At 43.5% G+C, this 10,678-nt stretch overlaps 1 protein-coding gene across 1 annotated transcript in view; it reads right to left on the bottom strand.

Annotated features, from left to right (window-relative positions):
• Nucleotides 1–10,678, bottom strand: part of atg9a (ATG9 autophagy related 9 homolog A (S. cerevisiae)) — a 103,859-nt gene that overhangs the window by 346 nt on the left and 92,835 nt on the right. The gene's annotated exons all lie outside the window — the stretch shown is intronic.

Below are 10,678 nucleotides of genomic sequence, written 5' to 3'. Positions count from 1 at the left end.
TATATCACAGCATAGATCTGTGTCCCAGTCAGGATATTTACAGGTATATCACAGCATAGATCTGTGTCCCAGTCAGGATATTTACAGGTATATCACAGTATAGATCTGTGTCCCAGTCAGGATATTTACAGGTATATCACAACATAGATCTGTGTCCCAGAGTCAGGATATTTACAGGTATATCACAGCATAGATCTGTGTCCCAGTCAGGATATTTACAGGTATATCACAGCATAGATCTGTGTCCCAGAGTCAGGATATTTACAGGTATATCACAGCATAGATCTGTGTCCCAGTCAGGATATTTACAGGTGTATCACAACAACAACAACAAAGAACAAAGAAATGTACAGCACAGGAACAGGCCCTTCGGCCCTCCAAGCCCGTGCCGACCATACTGCCCGACTAAACTACAATCTTCTACACTAATTTACAGGTATATCACAGCACAGATCAGTGTCCAAGAGTCAGGATATTTACAGGTATATCACAGCATAGATCTGTGTCCCAGTCAGGATATTTACAGGTATATCACAGCATAGATCTGTGTCCCAGTCAGGATATTTACAGGTATATCACAGCATAGATCTGTGTCCCAGTCAGGATATTTACAGGTATATCAAAGCATAGATCTGTGTCCCAGTCAGGATATTTACAGGTATATCAAAGCATAGATCTGTGTCCCAGTCAGGATATTTACAGGTAAATCACAGCATAGAACTGTGTCCCAGTCAGTATATTTACAGGTATATCACAGCATAGATCTGTGTCCCAGTCGGGATATTTACAGGTAAATCACAGCATAGATCTGTGTCCCAGTCAAGATATTTACAGGTATATCACAGCATAGATCTGTGTCCCAGTCGGGATATTTACAGGTATATCACAGCATAGATCTGTGTCCCAGTCAAGATATTTACAGGTATATCACAGCATAGATCTGTGTCCCAGTCAGGATATTTACAGGTATATCACAGCATAGATCTGTGTCCCAGTCAGGATATTTACAGGTAAATCACAGCATAGAACTGTGTCCCAGTCAGTATATTTACAGGTATATCACAGCATAGATCTGTGTCCCAGTCGGGATATTTACAGGTATATCACAGCATAGATCTGTGTCCCAGTCAAGATATTTACAGGTATATCACAGCATAGATCTGTGTCCCAGTCAGGATATTTACAGGTATATCACAGCATAGATCTGTGTCCCAGTCAGGATATTTACAGGTATATCACAGCATAGATCTGTGTCCCAGTCAGGATATTTACAGGTATATCACAGCATAGAACTGTGTTCCAGTCAAGATATTTACAGGTATATCACAGCATAGATCTGTGTCCCAGTCAGGATATTTACAGGTATATCACAGCATAGATCTGTGTCCCAGTCAGGATATTTACAGGTATATCACAGCATAGAACTGTGTCCCAGTCAAGATATTTACAGGTATATCACAGCATAGATCTGTGTCCCAGAGTCAGGATATTTACAGGTCTATCACAGCATAGATCTGTGTCCCAGTCAGGATCTTTACAGGTATATCACAGCATAGATCTGTGTCCCAGTCAGGATATTTACAGGTATATCACAGCATAGATCTGTGTCCCAGAGTCAGGATATTTACAGGTATATCACAGCATAGATCTGTGTTCCAGTCAAGATATTTACAGGTATATCACAGCATAGATCTGTGTTCCAGTCAAGATATTTACAGATATATCACAGCATAGATCTGTTTCCCAGTCAGGATATTTACAGGTATATCACAGCATAGATCTGTGTCCCAGTCAGGATATTTACAGGTATATCACAGCATAGATCTGTGTCCCAGTCAGGATCTTTACAGGTATATCACAGCATAGATCTGTGTCCCAGTCAGGATATTTACAGGTATATCACAGCATAGATCTGTGTCCCAGTCAGGATATTTACAGGTATATCACAGCATAGATCTGTGTCCCAGTCAGGATATTTACAGGTATATCACAGCATAGATATGTGTCCCAGTCAGGATATTTACAGGTATATCACAGCATAGATCGGTGTCCCAGTCAGGATATTTACAGGTATATCACAGCATAGATCTGTGTCCCAGTCAGGATATTTACAGGTATATCACAGCATAGATCTGTGTCCCAGAGTCAGGATATTTACAGGTATATCACAGCATAGATCTGTGTTCCAGTCAAGATATTTACAGGTATATCACAGCATAGATCTGTGTCCCAGTCAGGATATTTACAGGTATATCACAGCATAGATCTGTGTCCCAGAGTCAGGATATTTACAGATATATCACAGCATAGATGTGTCCCAGTCAGGATATTTACAGGTATATCACAGCATAGATCTGTGTCCCAGTCAAGATATTTACAGGTATATCACAGCATAAAACTGTGTCCCAGTCAGGATATTTACAGGTATATCACAACATAGAACTGTGTCCCAGTCAGGATATTTACAGATATATCACAGCATAGAACTGTGTCCCAGTCAGGATATTTACAGGTATATCACAGCATAGAACTGTGTCCCAGTCAGGATATTTACAGGTATATCACAGCATAGATCTGTGTCCCAGTCAGGATATTTACAGGTATATCACAGCATAGATCTGTGTCCCAGTCAGGATATTTACAGGTATATCAAAGCATAGATCTGTGTCCCAGAGTCAGGATATTTACAGGTATATCACAGCATAGATCTGTGTCCCAGAGTCAGGATATTTACAGGTATATCACAGCATAGAACTGTGTCCCAGTCAGGATATTTACAGGTATATCACAGCATAGATCTGTGTCCCAGTCAGGATATTTACAGGTATATCACAGCATAGATCTGTGTCCCAGTCAGGATATTTACAGGTATATCACAGCATAGATCTGTGTCCCAGAGTCAGGATATTTACAGGTATATCACAGCATAGATCTGTGTCCCAGTCAGGATATTTACAGGTATATCACAGCATAGATCTGTGTCCCAGAGTCAGGATATTTACAGGTATATCACAGCATAGATCTGTGTCCCAGAGTCAGGATATTTACAGGTATATCACAGCATAGATCTGTGTCCCAGAGTCAGGATATTTACAGGTATATCACAGCATAGATCTGTGTCCCAGTCAGGATATTTACAGGTAAATCACAGCATAGAACTGTGTCCCAGTCAGGATATTTACAGGTATATCACAGCATAGATCTGTGTCCCAGTCAGGATATTTACAGGTAAATCACAGCATAGAACTGTGTCCCAGTCAGGATATTTACAGGTATATCACAGCATAGATCTGTGTCCCAGTCAGGATATTTACAGGTATATCACAGCATAGATCTGTGTCCCAGAGTCAGGATATTTACAGGTATATCACAGCATAGATCTGTGTCCCAGTCAGGATATTTACAGGTATATCACAGCATAGATCTGTGTCCCAGAGTCAGGATATTTACAGGTATATCACAGCATAGATCTGTGTCCCAGTCAGGATATTTACAGGTATATCACAGCATAGATCTGTGTCCCAGAGTCAGGATATTTACAGGTATATCACAGCATAGATCTGTGTCCCAGTCAGGATATTTACAGGTATATCACAGCATAGATCTGTGTCCCAGAGTCAGGATATTTACAGGTATATCACAGCATAGATCTGTGTCCCAGTCAGGATATTTACAGGTATATCACAGCATAGATCTGTGTCCCAGTCAGGATATTTACAGGTAAATCACAGCATAGAACTGTGTCCCAGTCAGGATATTTACAGGTATATCACAGCATAGGTCTGTGTCCCAGTCAGGATATTTACAGGTAAATCACAGCATAGAACTGTGTCCCAGTCAGGATATTTACAGGTATATCACAGCATAGATCTGTGTCCCAGTCAGGATATTTACAGGTATATCACAGCATAGATCTGTGTCCCAGAGTCAGGATATTTACAGGTATATCACAGCATAGATCTGTGTCCCAGTCAGGATATTTACAGGTATATCACAGCATAGATCTGTGTCCCAGAGTCAGGATATTTACAGGTATATCACAGCATAGAACTGTGTCCCAGTCAGGATATTTACAGGTATATCACAGCATAGATCTGTGTCCCAGTCAGGATATTTACAGGTATATCACAGCATAGATCTGTGTCCCAGTCAGGATATTTACAGGTATATCACAGCATAGATCTGTGTCCCAGAGTCAGGATATTTACAGGTATATCACAGCATAGATCTGTGTCCCAGTCAGGATATTTACAGGTATATCACAGCATAGATCTGTGTCCCAGAGTCAGGATATTTACAGGTAAATCACAGCATAGAACTGTGTCCCAGTCAGGATATTTACAGGTATATCACAGCATAGATCTGTGTCCCAGAGTCAGGATATTTACAGGTATATCACAGCATAGATCTGTGTCCCAGAGTCAGGATATTTACAGGTATATCACAGCATAGATCTGTGTCCCAGTCAGGATATTTACAGGTAAATCACAGCATAGAACTGTGTCCCAGTCAGGATATTTACAGGTATATCACAGCATAGATCTGTGTCCCAGTCAGGATATTTACAGGTAAATCACAGCATAGAACTGTGTCCCAGTCAGGATATTTACAGGTATATCACAGCATAGATCTGTGTCCCAGAGTCAGGATATTTACAGGTATATCACAGCATAGATCTGTGTCCCAGTCAGGATATTTACAGGTATATCACAGCATAGATCTGTGTCCCAGAGTCAGGATATTTACAGGTATATCACAGAATAGATCTGTGTCCCAGTCAGGATATTTACAGGTATATCACAGCATAGATCTGTGTCCCAGAGTCAGGATATTTACAGGTATATCACAGCATAGATCTGTGTCCCAGTCAGGATATTTACAGGTATATCACAGCATAGAACTGTGTCCCAGTCAAGATATTTACAGGTATATCACAGCATAGATCTGTGTCCCAGTCAGGATATTTACAGGTATATCACAGCATAGATCTGTGTCCCAGTCAGGATATTTACAGGTATATCACAGCATAGAACTGTGTCCCAGTCAAGATATTTACAGGTATATCACAGCATAGATCTGTGTCCCAGTCAGGATATTTACAGGTATATCACAGCATAGAACTGTGTCCCAGTCAAGATATTTACAGGTATATCACAGCATAGAACTGTGTCCCAGTCAGGATATTTACAGGTATATCACAGCATAGATCTGTGTCCCAGAGTCAGGATATTTACAGGTATATCACAGCATAGAACTGTGTCCCAGTCAGGATATTTACAGGTATATCACAACATAGATCTGTCCCTGAGTCAGGATATTTACAGGTATATCACAGCATAGATCTGTGTCCCAGTCAGGAAATTTACAGGTATATCACAGCATAGATCTGTGTCCCAGTCAGGATATTTACAGGTATATCACAGCATAGATCTGTGTCCCAGTCAGGATATTTACAGGTATATCACAGCATAGAACTGTGTCCCAGTCAGGATATTTACAGGTATATCACAGCATAGATCTGTGTCCCAGTCAGGATATTTACAGGTATATCACAGCATAGATCTGTGTCCCAGTCAGGATATTTACAGGTGTATCACAGCATAGATCTGTGTCCCAGTCAGGATATTTACAGGTATATCACAGCATAGATATGTGTCCCAGTCAAGATATTTACAGGTATATCACAGCATAGATCTGTGTCCCAGTCAGGATATTTACAGGTATATCACAGCATAGAACTGTGTCCCAGTCAGGATATTTACAGGTATATCACAACATAGATCTGTCCCTGAGTCAGTATATTTACAGGTATATCACAGCATAGATCTGTGTCCCAGTCAGGATATTTACAGGTATATCACAGCATAGATCTGTGTCCCAGTCAGGATATTTACAGGTATATCACAGCATAGATCTGTGTCCCAGTCAGGATATTTACAGGTATATCACAGCACAGATCTGTGTCCCAGAGTCAGGATATTTACAGGTATACAAAGAACAAAGAACAAAGAAATGTACAGCACAGGAACAGGCCCTTCAGCCCTCCAAGCCCGTGCCGACTATGCTGCCCGACTAAACTACAATGTTCTACACTTCCTGGGTCCGTATCCTTCTATTCCCATCCTATTCATATATTTGTCAAGATGCCCCTTAAATGTCCCTATCGTCCCTGCTTCCACTACCTCCTCCGGTAGCGAGTTCCAGGCACCCACTACCCTCTGCGTAAAAAACTTGCCTCGTACATCTACTCTAAACCTTGCCCCTCTCACCTTAAACCTATGACCCCTCTACCCTGGAGAAAAGCCACTGACTATCCACTCTGTCTATGCCCCTCATAATTTTGTATACCTCTATCAGGTCTCCCCTCAACCTCCTTCGTTCCAGTGAGAACAAACCGAGTTTATTCAACCGCTCCTCATAGCTAATGCCCTCCATACCAGGCAACATTCTGGTAAATCTCTTCTGCACCCTCTCTAAAGCCTCCACATCCTTCTGGTAGTGTGGCGACCAGAATTGAACACTATACTCCAAGTGTGGCCTAACTAAGGTTCTATACAGCTGCAACATGACTTGCCAATTCTTATACTCAATGCCCCTGCCAATGAAGGCAAGCATGCCGTACGCCTTCTTGACTACCTTCTCCACATTTGTTGCCCCTTTCAATGACCTGTGGACCTGTACTCCTAGATCTCTTTGACTTTCAATACTCCTGAGGGTTCTACCATTCACTGTATATTCCCTACCTGCATTAGCCCTTCCAAAATGCATTACCTCACATTTGTCCGGATTAAACTCCATCTGCCATCTCTCCGCCCAAGTCTCCAGACAATCTAAATCCTGCTGTATCCTCCGACAGTCCTCATCGCTATCCGCAATTCCACCAACCTTTGTGTCGTCTGCAAACTTACTAATCAGACCAGTTACATTTTCCTCCAAATCATTTATATATACTACAAAGAGCAAAGGTCCCAGCACTGATCCCTGTGGAACACCACTGGTCACAGCCCTCCAATTAGAAAAGCATCCCTCCATTGCTACTCTCTGCCTTCTATGGCCTAGCCAGTTCTGTATCCACCTTGCCAGCTCACCCCTGATCCCGTGTGACTTCACCTTTTGTACTAGTCTACCATGAGGGACCTTGTCAAAGGCCTTACTGAAGTCCAAATAGACAACATCTACTGCCCTACCTGCATCAATCATCTTAGTGACCTCCTCGAAAAACTCTATCAAGTTAGTGAGACACGACCTCCCCTTCACAAAACCGTGCTGCCTCTCACTAATACGTCCATTTGCTTCCAAATGGGAGTAGATCCTGTCTCGAAGAATTCTCTCCAGTAATTTCCCTACCACTGAAGTAAGGCTCACCGGCCTGTAGTTCCCGGGATTATCCTCGCTACCCTTCTTAAACAGAGGAACAACATTGGCTATTCTCCAGTCCTCCGGGACATCCCCTGAAGACAGCGAGGAACCAAAGATTTCTGTCAAGGCCTCAGCAATTTCCTCTCCAGCCTCCTTCAGTATTCTGGGGTAGATCCCATCAGGCCCTGGGGACTTATCTACCTTAATATTTTTTAAGACACCCAACACCTCGTCTTTTTGGATCACAATGTGACCCAGGCTATCTACACCCCCTTCTCCAGACTAAACATCTACCAATTCCTTCTCTTTGGTGAATACTGATGCAAAGTATTCATTTAGTACCTCGCCCATTTCCTCTGGCTCCACACATAGATTCCCTTGCCTATCCTTCAGTGGGCCAACCCTTTCCCTGGCTACCCTCTTGCTTTTTATGTACGTGTAAAAAGCCTTGGGATTTTCCTTAACCCTATTTGCCAATGGCTTTTCGTGAACCCTTCTAGCCCTCCTGACTCCTTGCTTAAGTTCCTTCCTACTTTCCTTATATTCCACACAGGCTTCGTCTGTTCCCAGCCTTTTAGCCCTGTCAAATGCCTCCTTTTTCTTTTTGACGAGGCCTACAATATCTCTCGTTATCCAAGGTTCCCGAAAATTGCCGTATTTATCCTTCTTCCTCACAGGAACATGCTGGTCCTGAATTCCTTTCAACTGACACTTGAAAGCCTCCCACATGTCAGATGTTGATTTGCCCTCAAACATCCGCCCCCAATCTATCTTCTTCAGTTCCCGCCTAATATTGTTATAATTAGCCTTCCCCCCATTTAGCACATTCATCCTCGGACCACTCTTATCCTTGTCCACCAGTACTTTAAAACTTACTGAATTGTGGTCACTGTTACCGAAATGCTCCCCTACTGAAACATCTACCACCTGGCCGGGCTCATTCCCCAATACCAGGTCCAGTACCGCCCCTTCCCTAGTTGGACTGTCTATATATTGTTTTAAGAAGCCCTCCTGGATGCTCCTTACAAACTCCGCCCCGTCTAAGCCCCTGGCGCTAAGTGAGTCCCAGTCAATATTGGGGAAGTTGAAGTCTCCCATCACCACAACCCTGTTGTTTTTACTCTTTTCCAAAATCTGTCTACCTATCTGCTCCTCTATCTCCCGCTGGCTGTTGGGAGGCCTGTAGTATACCCCCAACATTGTGACTGCACCCTTCTTATTCCTGATCTCTACCCATATAGCCTCACTGCCCTCTGAGGTGTCCTCTCGCAGTACAGATGTGATATTCTCCCGAACAAGTAGCGCAACTCCACCTCCCATTTTACATCCCCCTCTATCCCGCCTGAAACATCTAAATCCTGGAACGTTTAGCTGCCAATCCTGCCCTTCCCTCAACCAGGTCTCTGTAATGGCAACAACATCATAGTACCAAGTACTAATCAAGCTCTAAGTTCATCTGCCTTACCCGTAATGCTCCTTGCATTAAAACATATGCACTTCAGGCCACCAGACCCGCTGTGTTCAGCAACTTCTCCCTGTCTGCTCTGCCTCAGAGCCACACTGTCCCTATTCATTCCCTAGTTCTCCCTCAATGCTCTCACCTTCTGACCTATTGCTCCCGTGCCCACCCCCCTGCCATACTAGTTTAAACCCTCCCGTGTGACACTAGCAAACCTCGCGGCCAGGATATTTATGCCTCTCCGGTTTAGATGCAACCCGTACTTCTTATACAGGTCACACCTGCCCCGGAAGAGCTCCCAGTGGTCCAGATAATGGAAACCCTCCCTCCTACACCAGCTGTTTAGCCACGTGTTTAGCTGCGTTATCTTCCTATTTCTAGCCTCACTGGCACGTGGCACAGGGAGTAATCCCGAGATTACAACCCTCGAGGTCCTGTCTTTTAACTTTCTGCCTAGCTCCCTGAACTCCTGCTGCAGGACCTCATGCCCCTTCCTGCCTATGTCGCTAGTACCAATATGTACAATGACCTCTGCCTGTTTGCCCTCCCCCTTCAGGATGCCCTCTACCCTTTCGGAGACATCCTGGACCCTGGCACCAGGGAGGCAACATACCATCCTGGAGTCTCTTTCACATCCACAGAAGCGCTTATCTGTGCCCCTGACTATAGAGTCCCCTATTACTATTGCTCTTCTGCGCTTTGACCCTCCCTTCTGAACATCAGAGCCAGCCGTGGTGCCACTGCTCTGGCTGCTGCTGTTTTCCCCTGATAGGCTATCCCCCCCGACAGTATCCAAAGGGGTATATCTGTTCGAGAGGGGGACAACCACAGGGGATTCCTGCACTGACTGACTGCCCTTTCTGGTGGTCACCCATTTCTCTGCCTGCACCTTGGGTGTGACCACATTTACATAACTGCGATCTATGACGCTTTCCGCCACCTGCATGCTCCTAAGTGCATCCAATTGCTGCTCCAACCGAACCATGCGGTCTGTGAGGAGCTCCAGTTGGGTGCATTTTCTGCAGATGAAGCCATCCGGGACGCTGGAAGCCTCCCGGACCTGCCACATCTCACAGTCAGAGCACAGCACCCCTCTAACTGACATTGCGTCAATTAATTAAAATTTGTCTTTTTAAAAAAATATATTTTTTTTAAATTTCAAAGTTACTGTCAACTATCTGGTTCCTAGCACTAGATTTCTAATAGAAATGCGATAGCTAAGTATAGTACTCTCCGATCTCTGGCTTAGATATCCCTCTAAATTTTAATTAAGTTATTATGATTAATTGGTTACCAAATACTAGCCACTCTGGCCACAGCTTTTCTGTGATGTCACTTCAGTTTCCCCCCCGACACACACAATTTGAAAAAAGGTATAGAAGTAAAAATAAGTAAAAAACCACTTACTTATCTGTGTCCCAGTCAGGATATTTACAGGTATATCACAGCATAGATCTTTGTTGAGTCAGGATATTAACAGGTATATCACAGCATAGATCTGTGTCCCAGTCAGGATATTTACAGGTATATTACAGTATAGATCTGTGTCCCAGTCAGGATATTTACAGGTATATCACAGCATAGATCTGTGTCCCAGTCAGGATATTTACAGGTATATCACAGCATAGATCTGTGTCCCAGTCAGGGTATTTACAGGTATATGACAGCATAGATCTGTGTCCCAGAGTCAGGATATTTACAGGTATATCACAGCATAGATCTGTGTCCCAGTCAGGATATTTACAGGTATATCACAGCATAGATCTGTGTCCCAGTCAGGATATTTACAGGTATATCACAGCATAGATCTGTGTCCCAGTCAGGGTATTTACAGGTATATGACAGCATAGATCTGTGTCC

This window comes from Scyliorhinus torazame, chromosome 2 (genome assembly GCF_047496885.1).
Source record: "Scyliorhinus torazame isolate Kashiwa2021f chromosome 2, sScyTor2.1, whole genome shotgun sequence".
In the NCBI taxonomy this organism is placed as follows: domain Eukaryota; kingdom Metazoa; phylum Chordata; class Chondrichthyes; order Carcharhiniformes; family Scyliorhinidae; genus Scyliorhinus; species Scyliorhinus torazame.
This window is presented reverse-complemented; position numbering and strand designations above follow the sequence as displayed.